Genomic DNA, 18533 nt, shown 5'->3' with positions numbered 1-18533 from the left:
CACTTTAACTTTCTCTTTGCTCTGGACCTCTTATCAGACCACTTTTCTTTCTCCTTTCCTCTCGTGCATGGAGAAGGTCAGTGTGACAAGACTGAAGAGCAGAAATCAATGGCTCCTGGCTTCTCAGTGATACCAGTCAATCCATCAACAGTCACTTACCCTGCACAGCCCCTCACAGCAGCTCCCCCCACCCCGCCCACATACACACACCTGCGGTGGCACATGTCATTTTGGAACTCATTTGCATGGTTGGGTGGCACTCTCTGCAGAGCTGCACTGAACATTTCTGCAGGGGACATAGCTTGAAACAGAAAAGCAAGCATCCATAAGCAGGCTTGCCCTGTGCCTTTCCTAGACTCGACCTAAGAAGGCCTACCTAGCATCTCCTTCGAGGGGACACAAGTGAGTGCAGCTCTAGATACTGGAGGAGCTATCCCATGCCTTGAATTTCCAAGTCAGCATGCGTAAGATGAGCCATCTGCCTCACCTAGGAATATATGTACCTGGATATGTACCTGCCTTCTTCATTAACTGAAAAGAACAGTACTACCAGGTTTGATAGCTCCTTTGACCCGTGGGAAATCAAAGTTTGACATAACTTTACATTTGGCAGTATGGCACACGTTCTACTTTAAGTTTTACCTTTGGAAATATTTCTGTTTGTGTCTTCTATCTTTTGCTTCTCTTTATGCCCTTGCCCCCTTTTCTCTCTATTTCTCATCTCCCCATTTGTATAGTACAGTGTCTAGCTGGGGGTCTCTTCTGCTCTATGCAGATACATCAAGGTGGACATTGATACACTGATGGACATTGTGGGTGTTTGAATATGCTTGGCCCATGGGAAGCGGCACTGGTATGGCCTTGTTGGAATAGGTGTGGCCTTGTTGGAAGCAGTGCGTGACTGTGGGGGTGGGCTTTGAAGCTCCACCCAGGGTGGAAGAGTCAGTCTCTCCTGGCAACAGTCAGATCAAGATGCAGGACTCTCAGCTTCTTCTCCATCACCATGTCTGCCTGGATGTTGCCATGCTTTCTGCCATGATGATAATAGGCTAAACCTCTGAAACTGTAAGCTGACCCCAATTAAATGTGTTTCTATAAGAGTTTCTGAGGTCATGGTGACTCTTCACAGCAAGGAGAATCCTAAGAGAGCAGACATTTCAGGGACTCTGAAGCCAGGCTTTCTGGTCCAGAGGCGTGAGGTTCTAGTCTCTGAGAATTCGAGACTTGGAGCTGCAAGCTTTTGAAAATGAAGTCATACAATAACAAGTTATCAGGGGGAAGCTGATTTGGTTTAGAGAACCCATACCCAATGGTTATAGGATGCTGAGACCTTCTACTCTTGAAACCTAGCAATCAGGTTTGCACTCCTTAGAGCCCAGGCCCCCACTTTGTGGTCTGTCTACCACAGCCTCAGCTTCACTGCCATCTCTTGCCTTCTCAATCCTCAGAGCATCATGACTTCTGGTGGATTCCTCCCTGCTCTGTCGTGAAAGTCTTCAGTTCTTGCCTTGGTGTCAAGCCTACACGTTGGCAGAATGCGGTGCAGGAGAAACTCTTAGGAGGACCTCTTTTTGTAGCCTGGGATTTTGTGGTAATTCATGGGGGAAGAGGGAACCTACAAAGGACAGAAGCCAAACTTGATGAGACTAGAAAGTACCCTGCTTCTGAAGATGGAGACAGGTTATGGCCCCATGTATGGGACTGTTCTCATCATTTAAGGAATGGTCTCTACTTCTGCCCGTCACAGGCAGTCTTGTAAGGACTCACATTAGGACACTCATTTCCTGTCAATCATCCACTCTTTGATGAGTCACTAAGTGTCTTTCCTGACTTGTCACTGTCATTGGGTCCCTCTGGCTGCTGCATCAGGACAACCTAGCAGTACCAAGATTTACCATGCTGAAGTGAAGGACTGAACTTTGTTTGAGGTTAGCTGAAACCACCTTGACTGGACAGAGGGTTCCAGATTCAGAAGCTGAGACTTCAGCAGGAGCCCTGCTTGAAGTGTTTCTGACTTCCTCTGGGTATCTGCTCATTGGAATGTTCAAGCCACCATACCTGCCATGAGGACAGGCTAGAAGTTGCCAGGAGGGACCTTTTAGTAGTTAACAGAATAAGAGAAGGTCTGAAGCACTTGAAGACTCCAGTCAACCCAACCCTCAATAGTTAAGCTTATTTGAAGATAAAATAAACATTTAGAGGAGGCTTACAATTAAAATTCATCATTTGAATTCTTAACAGATATTGGGCTTCTAAATAATCTTGGAGACAGCCAGGTCTCTTTGATGTGTCTCCTACTCAAGAAGCCAGCAACACATCACGGTGACTTCTGGCTGATTTCTCCTTAACTAAATTCTACTTATTTGTAGGAAAAAATACATACAAAGAAACAGGACTAGAGGCCTAATTTTAGTTTTAAGATAAATTGTTGATATACTATATACATGCGAACTAGTGCATAGATCTTTCTTAATTCCATCATTTGGTGAGTTTGTCAAATGTGTACACAACCTTTCCTCGTGTGTCCCTGGTGACACCCAAATGACCTTCATGGCTCCCGCCACTTCCTTTGTGAGTCAGTTTCCCCAGTCACCAATGCCCACAGCTACTGTTGCTCAAATGGTCTTTGAACTCTTGGGCCCAAATACTCCTAGATTTTCAGTCTCTCATTGCTGGTTTACAAGTGTACAGTATGACTGCTGTTTTCATGACCCCCTTTTTTTTTTCTTTTCAAGATTACCACATGCCAGAGAGAAACCAGAGGTCTCTGACTATTATCTGAGTCCTTTGAAATCATTAAAACTCGGTTTATTGTTATTATATGGCCCACCTTGGTGACCATATAGACTTAAGAATGTATTCCTAAATTGTGTGTGTGTGGGGGGGGGGAATGCTTTCTCTGTTGGCTGAGAAATTGGTCACTAATTCAATATTGTGTAGCTCCCCATTGAACACTATTGTCTGTTTCTACTCATGGTTGGAAAACATACAAAAAAGGGGAAAAGATGACTATATCTTCATCTACCTATCTCTTTAACTTAATCAGTGGTTGGATTCATCCTCTTACAATTACAAACCAGCCATTTTTGTTCATTCCTGATCAAGCTATAATTCACTGAATATTTGGTTTTGTTGGACTGTGCATCCCTATGGTGCAAAACAGGTGCAAGCATGTTTATGTTAAACCTAACAATAGTATGTTGGAATAATTATTATTATAAATTATATGTTTTGTATGCTTGTAAGTTTCTTTGGTTTAATTTTTTTCTCTCCTACCCATGCTAACAATCCCGTGCACTTGGCACAAGCTACTTAGTTATTACACATTTAGTTATTATACAGTTAGTAGAGCTGTTCCTACATTGCCTAATCTGTACATGGAGAATCATTTTGACATCATTTCCTAGCTTTCATCCTACATTATTTAATTATATTTTAAATAATTGTCTAAGAGATTATAATTGCATCTTTTATTTATTATAATAATATTTTCCAATTGTTACCTGCATACCCTCGCAGCAGATGACTTTATCGATTTGTATTTAAATTACACCTATATCACAAAAGCATGATTTATTGCTGTTTTAAGTAATCAATGAACATATATACGCACATACCTATTTATGTGTATATGCATATATAGATTTAGATGCACACACAAACATATCAAATCTGAATCTTAATGGAACCATAGGTAAGAAAGTTCCACACACACTTGGCAAATCCATAAGGCAACAGACTTGAAAACTGCACCTTGGACAGTATACACTAGAACTTCAAACGTAAATAATAGTTCAGTAAATAAATGTACAACTAGCTTTCTTCATCAATACTTAATATTTTTGTTAATACAATTTACTGAAGTAGAATCAAAGGGGTGTGTGTGTGTGTGTGTGTGTGTGTGTGTGTGTGTGTGTACCTGTGCATGCACGTGTGTATGTATTTCCTATCTTAGTATCACTAGGGTAATTTTTTTAAATGTTTTCCTTGAAACACTTTTCTTGCTCTGTGAAGAACCAGATCATCATCACGTGCAATATTATCCATCTTCAGAGAAAGTTTCTAAATATCTGTCGAAAACTACTTTATATTTCATTCCTCAAATATTTATTTCTAAATTTCTTTGAATTTTATTGTTTTATACTTTATACTTCTGGCTAACATTTTACCATCTCATGGTTTTATGGCCTTTTGTAGTTTATTTTCCGTGTGTGTGTGTGTGTGTGTGTGTGTGTGTGTGTGTGTGTGTGTATGTGTGTGTCTGTATTTGTGAATGTATGTGTCTCTGTGTGTGTCTGTGTCTGTTTGTATGCCTGTGTGTGTCTATTTGTGTATGTATGTGTGTGTCCCTATGTGTCCCTCTATCTGTGTGTGTGTGAGTGTATGTGGTTGTGTGTCTGTGTGTATCTTCAGCTTTCATGTCGCTCTGGTTTTTGCTTGCTTGTTTATACTGCTAAGTATTTGCTATATTTAGGGATATGTGTTGTGGTTTTCTTGACATTTGAAAGTTATTTTCCCTATATTCTTTTCTGCTCTAGTTTCTTCTCTAGTTACAAATGTGTTAGGTAGCAGATTTTGCTCTCAACACCTTAAATGTTCAGTCATTTTTTGTTGTTTGTTTGGTTTGGGTTTTGTTGTTGTTGTTGTTGTTGTTGTTGTTGTTGTTGTTGTTGTTAAACCCCCTGGTATTTTACAGATGACTCTTCCTACAACCCACCACTGCTCTACCTCCTGGGCAGTGTCTTCTCTGACCCTGAGATGTCATAGCCATCATTTTCACTGGGACCTCTTGACTATATTCCATCACTCAAGTTAAACCGCCCACCTTCCCACACAGTGTGTCTACATTTCCTTACTTTAACTAACCTGCTGTGGTTATCTGAAAGGCCTTTTCAAAGCTTTTTTGTAGTGGTGAAGTAAGCATAGTTTAACCTCTACTGATAGTGTGGTCCTCTTAGTGGTTTGGGCTCTGGTTCCAGGATGCTTAAGGACCTTACATAAAGTGGCAGAGCTCATACCTGTGCCTGTAATCTGCCACAACCTCCTGCAGTTCGCTGTCAATCATCTCTCCTTAGTTAGAATAGCTAATGCAGCCTAGAGGCTGTACAAACAGATTTGATTCTGTACCTTTAGGAGATAATGACCAGGAAAATGGGATGCAAATGTTCAGAACAGAGTCATTTAAGAACACATTTTGCATCCACGCTTGGCTGAACCTGCAGATACAGAGACATATGTGAAGGGCCAACTGTCAATCACTGTCCAGAAACTGTCAGAGTTAATGTTTGCTCACAGAGTTCCCTTGTAGCCCTCTTTCACCTCTGCATTTATAACAAAGTGTTGCACAACCCAGGTTTGCCTTGAATTCACAATAGAACCAAGGTTAGCCTTGAACTCCTGACCCTCCATCTCCCAAATGCTGGGGTTACAGATGTGTAACATCCTGCCAAGCCTAATATTTTTAAATATTATTGAATGTTTGTTCAGTATTTCTGGGTAGAGAACAGATGGCATTGGATACCATGGCCTGTCTTTCTGTGAGCATGCTTATTGTACTCTCAGCTGTAATGAATGTATCCTCAGTGTGCAGAACAAACGTGTGCAGGTTCGAAGACGCTCCACTGACATGAGCTTCTGTCTTAAACTTCATTATAAGTCATAGCTATTTACAAGCGAATAGACTTCATTTTCATTCTTCTTTGCATTTTTATCTGTTTTACTATTATATCTCCTACACACAATACTCACTGTGTTATTCATATGGGGAGCTGGTGTCTTATATTATGAATATTCCTCACTATTGTCTTTTAGAACACAACCATTCTATCCTCCTTTACCTGCATGACAATGTTCATGGATGAATTTATAAAACAATCCTTTATTTTTAGAAGGTGTTTTTCATCTAGGGTTTATTTTAATATTCTACTTTTTTTTCTCTTTTGAGCATAATTCCCTTTCTGCAGTGTCTAATCTCTTGACACATTAGGGCATTCACTTTTCAGAGCTTCCTGTTTTGAGATAAATGTTGGGAAATTATGTAAAAGCTGTATGAATCTTTTTTTAAAAAAATTATTATATGTAGGTATACTGTAGCTGTCTTCAGACACTCCAGAAGAGAGAGAGTGTCAGATCTTGTTACAGATGGTTGTGAGCCACCATGTGGTTGTTGGGATTTGAACTTGGGACCTTCAGAAGAGCAGTCAGTGCTCTTAACCACTGAGCCATCATCACTCCAGCCCCTGTATGGGCCTTTATAGAGGTATTCTTCCTACAGTGCCTAGATTGCTTTTGCACACCACACTATCACAGTCAGGATATGGTGCTTGTATAATCCACTGACTCCATTCAGATTTCCCCCAGTGTGCATCCATCCTGGGGTGTGGATGAATTTTCAGGCAGCTTATTGCTGCCTAAGAATTGATAATCACCTCCACAATCAGCAAAGACCTCTCTCTTCCTTTCTCCTTCATCCCCCCAACGCCCCCCCAACACACACACACACACACACACACAAAACACACACACACACACACAACACATACAACACACACAGGTTCAACTTTCTCCCACTCAGAGGTACAGAGACAATTTTCTTCTTTCTCCAGCCCAATCTGCGTCATCATCTAGTAGGACCTTTTTGTTACTAAAATCAAGCTGTCATCAGAATATTACTCTAAAGCAAAGGAGCTAAGAGCACTGAGTGATACTGGAGTGTATTGAGCTCCTGTCTTGTAAGCTAGTTGGAGTTAGGTAAATGTTTGTGTGTGCTGTGTGTGTTGTGTGATGTGTTTATATGTGTGGTAGTGGTGTGTGTGTGTGTGTATGTATGGTGTTTATGTGGGTGGTATATGCATTTGAGTGTTTATATGTGTATTGGTGTGTGTGGTGTGTGTAGTGTGTGCTGTGTATGGTGTGTGGTATGTGTTTGTGTGTGATATAGTGTGTGTGTAGTGTTTTTTTGTGCATGGTATAGTGTGTAGGTGGTGTGTTTGTGTATGTGCATATGTGTGTTGATATGTGTGGTATTTATGTTTGTGGGTGGTATGTATGTCTGCATGTGGTACGTATGGTCTGTGTGGTGTGTGTGTGTGATGTGTATGGTATGTTGTATGTTTTATATTGTGTGTTTTGTGTGTGTATGTGTGTATGTGTTTGTGGTGTGTTTTGTGTGTATGTGACATGGGACAGAGAGGGGGAGGAACAGGTTGGGAGGCTGTAAATGTGGGAGTTCACTGTGTTTCTGGCTGAATGCTTCACTCTCCCAATGAAATTATTGCTGCTGCTGCCAGAGCAGAGGCCATCGGCTTATTCCACACAAACATCCCGTTTTCGTTGCCAATTTCTTTCAGCTAGGTGTTCTCCTAATTTATATTTTTTCTCTAACCATAATACACTGGATTGTTATAGAACCATTCTTTTTTTTTCCTCATATAATTTTTTGTGGTAAATAGAACATGTTTATTTTAAAATATTTTCAGTTAGCGGGGCAGTGGTGGCACAGGCCTTTAATTCCAGCACTTGGAAGGCAGAGGAAGGCAGATTTCTGAGGCCAGCCTGGTCTACAGAGTGAGTTCCAGGATAGCCAGGAAAAAAAAAATTCACTTAGTCGTTGAAAAGTTCACCCATATTGACCACCCAAATCTTCTTTCCTAGTGTCCTCAAAACCAACTCAACATAACTGCCTCCCAACTTTACCTCTTCATTTAAAAATGTGTTTTATTTACCTTTTTAATATGCTCAGCTCAGTACAGTTAGTGCTACCCCCATGTGCATGCATAAGGAGTCATGGACTGACTGGTTCATGGACAACCTCGAATCCACAACCAAATTGAAGTGACTCTTCCCTCTTTAGCAGCCATTGCTCCTCAGCCAGGGGTGCATCTCCACGAGCTCCTCCCACGCCCTGAAAGAATGGTTAATTGTTGCTCTTATGCAGGTCTTGTGTAGGTAATTATAGCTTCCCTGAGTTGTGTGTTCACCAGCCATGCCATGTCCAAAACAGAGCATCTCACGGGCTCTACCCTGCTCTCTGGTTCCTACATTCTCCCCGACCCTTCTTCAGTGAGGTCCCATGGGGAACTGCTGGTTTTCAAAGTGTGTGATCTACTGCAGTGTACTCATTAAGATGATAGAAACATTTGAGGCCACAACCCGTTTATCTTTGATCTGACCCACTTTCAGATTATCTATTGCTTTCTATCTTTTGAGATCATTACACCACCTTTATACTTTATCCAGCCGAGTTTTACTCTGTAGCCATTCCTTAAATGATGTATCTAAAGTTTTATTGTCCATCTTATACTTATCAAATCCTAAAATGTATACTTGTATTTACTTTATTCCTAAACTGTAGGATTATGCATATTTTCCTGTAGTAACTACTCACAGTTAGATGTTACCATTATCCATGATAGCATCATAATTTGTTTCTACATATTAAATATTACCATGGTCTGCAAGTTATCACTTAGATCTATTCATGATTGATATTTTATATAAATATATAAATTATATATTATTTAAATATATAACATATAATTATGTTAATTTATATTATATATAATATTCATGATTATATTTTCTCATTTTTCACATTCTCATACTCTTATTCTGTCATTGAAAGCTAGAATGCAGAAAATAATCTCAATTCTTTTTGCCTGTGATTTATCCTTTTTGCAAAGATCTATTTTCTTGAATAAAAATTTTTAGATTGATTGTATTTTTTCTAGGTCCCTGGGGCCACCAGCCTTTGTCTTGACCTTCTGGAGTGGGTGTAGAGAACATAACAGTTAGTTAATTGTCTATCTCGCTTAGTCCATGTGGCTTTCTTCTTGGCAGCTTTTCTGCTTTTCATTGTATTTGATGCTCTGTAATTTCACTGAGACAGTCTTGCATGAATATTTAGAACATTATGGTTGAGACTCAATGGGTTCCCTCGGTGTATACGTTATTATTGTTCAACAAATCTGTTCACTTGTGGGTGACACCCCCTCAGTTGTCCTCACCATTCCTTTTGGGGTTTCTGATGTAAGTGTGCTGGTGTTTCCTCCAGGGCACTGTGCCTCTCCTCACACTTCTGTAGTGAGCACCTGGCTGTCCACTCAGAGCGTGCCTGTGCAATTTCTTCACACTGTCTATGCCTCCCAGTCCTATCAGCAATTCACACTCTATTCTTCTTACCTTGGCATTTAGCCATTTAATTTCTATTATAATTTTCAATTCTAGAGTCTGTGTTGGATTCAATATTTGGATTTACTCTGATGTATTCTGATATCTTGTTCCTTGATGTTTAAACCATTTTAATTTTATGAGGTACATCAGATGAATTTACTTGATATACTGTAAATAAAAGTTACAATAACCTGTGATTTTTTTTCATTTCATAAATTTAATATCTCAAAATAATTATGGTAACATTTATTTCATAGCTTAGAGATTTGGTTTGTAGAGATTTTTTTTTAAAAAGAAAATTATAAGACTAAGAACTAGATAAACTAAATACCAAGTATTTCTTCTGAGTTTCTTCTCTCTCTCTCTCTCTCTCTCTCTCCCTCTCTCTCTCTCTCTTACACACACACACACACACACATGTACACACACACACATGTACACACACACATGCACACACACATACACACATGCACACACATGCACACACACACATGCACACTCTTGCTGCTCAGGCGCTTTGTGTTTTCTGGTTGATGTGCAGCCGTGGGATTTCCTGTTATATACTAGATATGCCTGCGGTCAGAGGGAGAGGGCTCTCTTCAAGGATGGTGTCCACACTCTGCATCTTCATACTACACAGGAACTTGGATCTGCCTCTTCTCTCTTGTATGTTTCAGAAACCACGAGAAAGTGACACTCCTGCGTAAACTTACCCTCCGAGCTTCCCCTGCCCAAAGACTCACGGATGAATAAGTGAGTTTTGTTTATGGACAAGGCGTTATACAAGAACCTTTAAGTCTTTCCCAATGTCTTTACTCTCTAGAGATTAATGTAACTCTCCATTCTTAACATATAACATTCTAGCTATTTTTATGGATCAGAAAACAGATGTATAAGTGTATATGTAATAAAATAACTTTTATATTTCATATAAATATTTAAAGTTCACTACTCTAGCATGGGAATTCTATATTAGCATTACTAGTTACCAGATATTTCATAAAGACTAAGTATTTCAAATATTGAAATGAGGCATGTGTATTGTAAATTTTATTACCATACTCCTGGGCTTAGTGACATAGGGTATAACTAATAAACTGTACAAATATGAATATTTATATGCACACAGTCATACATATTTAAATGTGGTGCTTCTGATTATTGTAGGGAATGACAATGCCATCTCATAATGAGAATCTTGGCTTTTTTATGGAGTGGCAGTAGAATTCTTTACCCTACTTGTGAAAACACTCGAGAGAGGCCCTTTGTGTCAAGGGTTTCATAGTCACTCCAGTTACACAGATGCCATGTTCAGCCTACATTATTTCTTTGGAACAACATTGAAGTGGGTACCCCTGGGACACACAAAAGCCAGGGGACAAAGTTTAAGGGATTGCTTGAAAAGTTGTAGAAACAAAGGCTTTGTTCAGCCACTGCTTGCTGAGATGAAAACTCAGTGTAGTCCTTCCTAAGAGAGCATAGGCTCAAGTTTGAGGAAATCTAGCTGCCAGTCTAAGCTGAGGGAGAATACAACAGCAGACTTCAGGCATGGAAGCATGGAAGCGGCTCCAGATGCCCTCTGAGCAGTCAGCTGTGTCTGTACTGATGATGTCAGCACAGGGCAACCCTTACAACCCAGTCTCTGCTCTTCTGACTCAGCTGCCCTCAGCAGGCAACATGGCTATTCCACTACAGGAGCAAATTCCCAGTGATTGTTAGTCAGCAAAGAGGACAGAGGGAAAGGGGGAAACACGCCCCTTTGTAGATGATGTGGAGGACGACCTTGTGATGGATAAAGTGAGATAGAGGTGCTACAGGCTCTTGAGAGGGCTCAAAGAGTCCTGATCTTCCACACGAGGCCTTAGATCTATTATACTACACCATTGAGGGCTGTTTGTATGTTGTAGATCTGGTCAGCCTTAGATTTTCCTTTCTGATCAAGAAGGTCCTGGTATAAGAAGTAGAGTCTCTCCTCTCCTGGGAACTACAGTTGTGAGTGATCTTCTCTACAACCCCACAGGCAAGGCAGGGAGCGTGACCTGGATTCTCAGCTCCTGATCACATTGGCATACTGGGAATGGTCACCCGCTGACCTGAGGCCCTGGGGAAAGAGGCTAACTTAGCCTCATGGAGATGGTGCCCATGTATGTCCTCCCTTCATGTTCCATGATGGCACAATTGGTTGTACTGTACTGTACATTACGAGCAGTGTGTGTTTAGACAGCGATGTTCATCCCCAGCCGTGCTGCATCATGGGCTGGGCAGTAGAGTACTATTTCTGCCTGTGCAGTTTCTGCGTCATCTTCTCTGGATTCCTAGATGTTCTGTGAGTTAATAGGTATCCTCTTAAATCTATTTTTCATGTTAAATTATTCATGTTTTATTTCTGTTGATTTCAAATAAGTGTATAATGAACAGAGTGACAAGCCTCATTTCACTGTCTGCTATTGGTGTTTGAGAGCATCAGAATACAGCATCTATACTTGTTAACAATGGACAATTTGAGCATGGAGTGTGACTATAATTTTAGCTAACTTGAGCCAAACTACAAGCTAAATATTTATGCTAAGGGCTTTATGGATGGTGATTTATATGATATTCAAAGAGGTCATAACTACTTTTTTTTTAATATAGAAATCTGTGTGAAGACAGGTTTGACAATTTGACCAGAACTACAGTTCTGGATGACAATATGATTTCCTCATTGTCCATATTCATAACTCACACACCCTGGCCAGATAAAGACAGAACTTACACAGATAAGCCATGGTGGTTATGTGCAAATGCTGCCTTACCACATAAGGTATCCTCACATGCTGATATATACCAAGTGCTCCAATTAACATTAAAAATACTAAATGTAGTAAATGATATTCCTATAATTTATTCATCCCTGAGGCTAAAATTAATGCTATTTAGTAACTCTTGTGCCTTATGAAGTTTCTGGTGATCTGAGATAGAAAATATAATCTGAGATAAAAGAAACAGGTTTTCTGTTCTGAGGCCAAGAGAAGCTGTACAGCCAGGAAAACCAGAACCAGTCCTGAGGCACACAGCACGCATGCTCGGGGCCAATCTATTACTGTGGTCTAGAACGTGAAAGGGTGAGACCAGACCCTGCCCACCCCTACATCTGCACAATTGCACAGTGCTGTTGGGAATTAAACATTTTGTCCTCAGTGATTAATGTCTGAAGATGAAACCCCACGATACCAGCTTTGTGATGTCTTGGTGCTATATTTAGAAAAAAAAATGTATGAGCTTATCCTAGGCATTGTCGAGTTGACTGATAGATACTTTACATGAATAACTAAATATCATCTTTCAGTAAGAGAGAAAATAATTTTATTGATGGAAATCATATCTGCTCACCTAGTGAATGGGCTCATGATTGAGTGAGTCACTGAAAAGCAAATCCCCATGTCACCAGAATGTTTTAGATTGAAACATTGTAGTGATGACAAATCAGTAGACCCTGATCCATTTCCCATGGCTAATAAAGTCAACTATACAAACCTAGTACAATAAAACTAGACTAGATTATTACCCACTAGTTCTAGATGCCTAAGCTCCATCTGGATTTCAAATGCAGAAGTTGCAGCAGGTCTTCCTGCTTTTGGAAAGTTGTCACAGAGAAGTTACCTGGGTTAGTCTAGCTTCTAGAGCAGGGGCTAGAACCTGTGTGTCACAACCCCCTTCAGGAGCTACATAACTTATATTTACATTATGTTTCATAACAGTAACTAAATTATAGTTATGAAATAGCAGGGAAATAATTTTATGGCTGAGGGTCACCACAAGTGAGGGACTGTAGTACAGGGTCACAGCATCAGAAAGGTTGAGAAGCACTGATCTAGAGTAAGCCATCATCATTGGCTCCCAGCCTCTCCATAGTCCAAGCCAGTTAATATCATCCCTTTGCCTTTGTCTTTTGTGCTCTATTTCCCAATACCCTGGCCTTTTGTGACAGGAGTCCTACCTGCCCACTTCACCAATTATGCTGTTGCACATGACCTGGAGTTTCTGGTACCTGACCACTGGTTATTTTATATTTATTTTCTTCACATGCTAGCCTTAAACCCAACTAAGACAGCATGTGCTTGTCTCTGAAAACACCCTCAAATTTAGGCTGTAGGAGCACACAGGGGAATCAAGAGATGCTCTAAGATATTTGCTGACTTCATTTTTTCCTCCTGAACTCTAATGTTTTGCTTTTCTTTTGTGGATATAAGAGAGGAGCCAGATTATAATAACTGGTCTAACTTTTGAAGATTGAAGAATAATCCGCAAACTATAAAATTCACCGTTTGTATGGTCCAATGACTCTCAATAATGTTACCATATTATACTACTTTAACTCCAATCTAGTCTTATAACAACTCCATCTCTTCAAAATATTCTCATTTAACTATTTCCAAAACATCCACAGTGCCATTCCAACCCCATATCACTTACATCCTTATAATTTCATATCTAGAGAACCTTATATGTCACCACTTCTCTAGGGCCTTTTATTTAGAATGCCATCTCTAACATTCAACTGTTTTGACACCGTGATATCTCCCTGGTGAGTCATATACAGTTGTATGGCTATACCAAAACAGGTTTCCCCATTCACCAGCTGATAGCTATCAAATTCTTTATTTTGACAAGGCTCTCAATTACTAAGAAAACCATCCTTTGAAAATATAACTTTTCTGTGGGTGTTCACTAAAATTGAAATCATTTTTCCCATTGAAAGACTGTTATAAAAATGCAAAGGAACGTTACAGAATGTAGGATAACACATGAAAAGTTACATATATGAACACCATTTCTATCAGGTAGAAGAAACTTTTGAAATGTAAAATAACAATAACTGAAGGGTACTTACTCCAGCCAAAAAGATGCACTAGACATGAATATCAGGCCATGAAGCACCATTATCAATCATGGAAAAGAAATCACAAGAAGATACCAATATATGCATAAAAGATACCATGAAAATTTTGTGCTGAAAATTTCAAATTTTTCTGACAGAGATGAGGTTAATCCAAGACCATTGAAGACATCCATCTTGAAAACCATTGATGAATTCAAACTGCCCTGGGCTGACCAAGATGAAAGCTCTTGTTTTGGCAGCTGTTTTTGTGTGCCATCGTGCATTTTACTGAAAGCTGGGCGCTGGGTCTCATTGAGAAGCCAAGAGAAAGGTTACAAGCATGAAACACAGTTCAGTTTCCACCTGTGGTGCTGGCCGTCTCTCTATGCAGGAGTTAAGGTCCCTGGACATCAATATACCAAGGCCTTCATACCCCCTCAAACCAAAGAAAGATCAACCTTTGGAAAGCTGAGCACACACAAACCAATATCTGAAAGAAAAGTCTCAATATTTGGGAAAAGGACTATTGGACATGGGTAAAAATCAAGGACCCAAGGCCACTTAATGACACAGTGTTCATTCAGCAGTGTATTCAACAACTGTACGAGTTTCTTAGAGAAAATGACTATATATATATATATATATATATATATATATATATATATATATACTACCCATGAAGTCTCTACAAGCTCCATTTACTAAAGATTTCTTTATGGCTTTCTGTGCCCATCACATGAACTTCTTGATACAAAATTTGAAGGAGAGGTCTCAAGAATTTTTTAAAAACTTGGCTATCCCTTTGCACTGTCCAAGAGCACCACGTGTACAGTGTACAGTGAGATCCCCTCACATGTGGCCTCACAATGTGGCTGCCTTGGTGTGGCTAACAGACTGAATCAAGATTCATAGTACCATAAAAGAAAGCTCACCTTTATTTGATGATGGGCAGCTCTGGGGAGAAGAAACTGAACATGTAATTAAACACAATAGGTTGGTTTTGGACTATACCAAAAAAATGCTATGAGAAATTCATGACCAGGGCCAACAGCTTCGAAGAGGAGCATGTGGAGCTGCAGGCACAGCTGAAGGACGTGTATAAGGTAGATGGGTCCAAGCTGGAATCATGAGCAGCAGAAAACAAAGCACTAAATGAACAGATTGCAAGACTGGAACAGGAAAGAGAAAAAGAACAGAGTCATCTGATATCATTGAGGAAACTGAAAGCTTCCTAACGAGCAGATGTTCAAAACGATAAAGCACACGTGAGCAACTCGGAGTCTCATTCATCCACTCTGAAACAGAAATTGAGCAGTCTTGATGAAGAAATTGGTAGATTAGAACTAGAATGTGGAACAGGAAAACACTCAACTACAGAGTATCGCTGATAACCAGAAGTATTCAGCCGCTGACATTGAGAGAATAAATCATGGGAAAAAATGAATTGCAGCAGACTATCAATAAATTAAGCAAAGACCTGGAAGCTGAACAACAACAAATGTGGAATGAGGAATTAAAATACACCAGAGGCAAAGAGGCGCTTGAAGCACAGTTAGCAGAGTACCACAAGTTGGCTAGAAAATTAAAGCTTATCCCCAAAGGTGCTGAGAATTCCAAAGGTTACAACTTTGAAATTAAGTTTAATCCTGAGGCTGGTGCCAACTGCCTTGTCAAATACACTTGTCAAGTATATGCACCTCTCAAAGAACTCTTGAATGAAACTGATGAAGTAATGATAATGAACAAAGCTCTGAATAAAAAGGATGGGTCTGGAGGATACTTTAGAACAACTGAACACCATGAGAACAGAAAGCAAGAGGACTGTGAGGATGCTGAAGGAAGAGGTTCAAAAGCTGGATGACCTTTAACCAACAAACTGTTAAGGAAGCTGAGGAAGAAGACAAGAAGTGTGCCAGTGAGCTTGAATCCTTGGAGGAACACAAGCACCTGCTGGAGAGGAGGGTGAAGGAGGGCCTCGGTGAGGCCATGGATGAGCAGAAATACCAGTTAACTGTGCAGACCACAACTGAAGAAAGAAGAAAGGTGGGAAACAACTTACAACGTCTTTGAGAGATGGCTGCTACACACATAGTGTCTTTGGAGAAACATCTTGAAGAACAGAATGCTTAAGCCGACAGAAAGTATGAAGAATGCATGTCTAAAGATCTCCTGGAAAACATCAGAGATCACAGAGGTGTATAAGAGTAACGCTGCCCAACTTAAGGCTCCTGACAAATGAAGATAAACTAATCTTTCATAGATATAACGTAATATTTCATCCCAAAATTATGATAAGGTGATAGATTGACCTTTTAGACATATCTGACAGTTAATAAAGTGGAGCTCTTGGAGAGTGTAAAGGGATACCCAAGTTCTTTTAAAATTCTTGAGACCTCTTCTTCACATTTTGTATCAGGAAGTTCATATGATGAGCACAGAAAGCCATAAAGAAAGGCAAAGATCTTTAAGAAATCTTTAGTAGATGGAGCTCGTAGAGACTTCATGGATACATTATATACATAACCATTTTTTTGTAATAAACTCAGAGTTGTCAAATATACTGCTGAATTAATGCTTTTTTTAGTGGAAAAAAAAGAAAGAAAACCATTGATGACTCAAACAGCCCAGTGGACAACTATCACCCAGAAATGATGCTTCTATAATTAAGAAAGGGAAACATTGGCTCTCTGCTCCTCCCTGTTCCAGAGACAGCCGCATCTTCTTGAGCAGTGCCAGCTTCATCCCGTAGACAAAATGGTGAAGGTTGGTGTGAACAGATTTGGCTGTATTGGGTGCCTGGTTACCAGGACTGCTGTCTGCTCTCCACATGGCAAAGTGGAGATTGTTGCCATCAACGACTCCTTCATTGACCTCAACTACATAGTCTACATGTTCCAGTATGACTCCACCCACAGCAAATTCAACGGCACAGTCAAGGCCGAGAATGGGAAGCTTGTCATCAACGGGAAGCCCATCACCATCTTCCAGGAGCGAGATCTTGCTCACATCAAATGGGGTGATGCCGATGCTGAATATGTTGTGGATTCTACTGGCATTTTCACCACCATGGAGGAGGCCGGGTCCTACTTGAAGGGTGGAGCCAAAAGGGTCATCATTTCTGCCCCTTCTGCCAATGTCCCCATGTTTGTGATGGGTGTGAACCATGAGAAATATGACAACTTACTCAATATTGTCAGCAATGCATCCTGAACCACCAACTGCTTAGCCCCCCTGGAGGTCATCCATGACAACTTTGGCATTGTGGAAGGGCTGATGACCATGGTTCATGCCATCACTGCCACTCAGAAGACTGTGGATGGCCCCTCTGGAAAGCTGTGGCATGATGGCAGTGGGGCTGCCCAGAACATCATCCCTGCATTCACTGGTGCTGCCAAGGCTGTGGGCAAGGTCATCCCAGAGCTGAACGGGAAGCTCGCTGGCATGGCCTTCCATGTTCCTACCCCCAATATGTCCATCATGGAGAAACCTGCCAAGTATGAAGACATCAAGAAGGTGGTGAAGCAGGCATCTGAGGGCCCACTGAAGGGCATCCTGGGCGACACTGAGGACCAGGTTGTCTCCTGCGACTTCAACAGCAACTCCCACTCTCCCACCTTTGATGCTGGGGCTGGCATTGCTCTCAATGACAACCTTGTGAAGCTCATTTCCTGGAATGACAATGAATACAGCTACCATAACAGGGTGGTGGACCTCATGGCCTCCATGGCCTCCAAGGAGTAAGAAACCCTGGACCTCACCCCAGCAAGGACACTGAGAGCAAGAGAGAGGGCCTCGGTTGCTGAGGAGTCTCTGTCTCAACTCAGCCCCCAACATTGAACATCTCCCTCACAATTTCCACCCCAGGCCCCCATAATAACAGGAGGGGCCTAGGGAGCCCTCCCTACTCTCTTAAATACCATCAATAAAGTTTTCTGCACCCCCCCCCCAAAAGGAAGAAAGGGAAACATCCATATACAAATAGCCTAGAGCAGAGTGTCCAGAAAACATGGGTCCATGAGGCAACCACGGAACCACTGACCAGTTAAATAGCAGCTGACCACAGAGAAACCTGAATGCTCTTGTTCATAGCAGGGTTTTTCCTAATAACAAAAATAACCCAGATTTTAACCAAATAATTAATGGGCCAATAAAATGGCTCATCCCTACAATGAAATATTACTCAGCAATCAAAGGAAATAACATGAGATATGTTAATATAGATGGACACAACACTGTGTTATATGAAAACATTATTTTTTTTTCACATGCAGGAAAGGCCTAGGGGAGAAGAGTCTATAGTGCTGTGAACTAGATTCTTGATAACCTTGAACTTGACAGATTTTGTGAGTGTGGGAATGAGAAGTCACTGCATAGCGGTAAAGCATTTCTTTCTTGGAGGAAAACCAAACTTCTAACATGAGATGGTGTTGATAGTTGCACAATTCTGTGACTACATTAGTATCTTCTGAGTCCTGTGTTCTTAGCAGATCAAGTTAATGTC

General features: G+C 40.6%; 2 pseudogenes; both read left to right on the top strand.

Annotated features, from left to right (window-relative positions):
- Gm7947 overlaps positions 1–16315 on the top strand; it is a 79161-nt pseudogene extending 62846 nt beyond the window's left edge.
- Gm8492 (predicted gene 8492) lies at positions 16771–17972 on the top strand (annotated as a pseudogene).

Source organism: Mus musculus, chromosome 17 (genome assembly GCF_000001635.26).
Source record: "Mus musculus strain C57BL/6J chromosome 17, GRCm38.p6 C57BL/6J".
NCBI classification, from domain to species: Eukaryota; Metazoa; Chordata; class Mammalia; order Rodentia; family Muridae; genus Mus; species Mus musculus.
This window is presented reverse-complemented; position numbering and strand designations above follow the sequence as displayed.